The following is a 1,414-nucleotide window of genomic DNA, read 5'->3' on the forward strand; positions in this document are numbered from 1 at the left end:
CCCACCCCCACCCCCACCCCCCAGCGTCCTGTCCCCTGCACTTGCCTACCCTCTTTCTCTCCAACCCAGCAGCTGAGCTCTGGGCGCAGCCTAGAGCGCGTGAGCACACACTCACGCACACACACGCTCACTCCCACGAGCCGAGCGCCCCCTTGCCCGCCTGCTCACACCGCACGGGAGCGCGCGCGCACACCCAGGCCGCGGGGGTCTAGTCTGCACACTTGGGGCCGCTGCAATCTACACCGTGTGCCCTCTGTGAATTTCACCACTTCGGACGCCCCAGCCGGCGAGAGATGGGTTCAGGAGACACAGCGACACCTGTTTCGGGGGACAGGAGAGCACGGAGAAACGAGCCTCTGCAAAGATGATTTTCGGATACTAGAGATTTTGCTAACTCAGTTTAGTTTTAAACAGAGCTTTAGGAAATTTCCTAGGCCATCGATAGTATGCGGAGTTCTTTCTGATCCTGATGCGCTTCTTGGGGTTGTTTGTTGGGCCACACACACACGTACACATACGCACACACGTAGATCACGTACGCACACGCACACCCGCATCCACATACACCTGCACTGTCTTTTGATGCTCGGGCACAAATCCTGTGTAGACGCATCCTACTCTGCAACGAAGTGGTTCTGCAGCTGCGTCTGTGCTCGGTGCAAGGTGCTAACGACGACAGCTTGAGTTAATGAAAAATAGGGCTGTTTCTTTTCTAAAGGCCGTTAGGCTTTGGTTTCTTTCGCTTCTGCCCGAAAAGATGACTAAATCCCAGTTTTTTAAATCAAAAGCTAAAGCCAACTTTAAGTCCCGGAAGATAGGGTGGAAAAAAAAAAAAGGAAAACTTCCCCCCGAAATCTTTAAAAAAAATACACGAGAAAAGATCAAGATATTAAATAAACAGTAGAAATGCAAACGGATTAAGGAGATATCAAATCAAATTTACTTCCATCAGGCAGCGTGCCATTTGCGCTCCCATCTCCCGGTCCCCACACTCGCTCAGCCATTTGGAGGAGCAGAGACAGAAAAATGGGCAAAAGCAGAGGGGTGGGGCATGCTATGGAGAGTGAGGGGCTGAAGGGGAGCGCGGGGGTCCTGCAGACAGTACTTCGTGACACGGTGCCTTTGCACGGGGGGCTGAGTCCCGGCGTCCCGCGGGAGCCGCAGACTCCGAGGTGTGGGCACGGGCCCCGGCCCGGGGGGCGGAGCCGCGTAGCTCCACCCCGGAGACGCCACCACCAGTGGGTGGGGTGGCGGGGGGCCCGCCTTTCCAGCGTTCAGGGCCTCTGAGGCCGCCCCGGTGTTTCCTTCCCTGGTGCTCAGAGGCTCCTGAAAGGGCCGAAAGCTTAGGCAGGCAGAGGGCGGGGCGGGGGCCGGTGGGGAGAGGGGGGTGTCCTTCGGACCCGCCCCCGGAGCC

Source organism: Crocuta crocuta, unplaced genomic scaffold, assembly GCF_008692635.1.
Source record: "Crocuta crocuta isolate KB4526 unplaced genomic scaffold, BGI_CrCroc_1.0 scaffold24, whole genome shotgun sequence".
Lineage (NCBI taxonomy): Eukaryota > Metazoa > Chordata > Mammalia > Carnivora > Hyaenidae > Crocuta > Crocuta crocuta.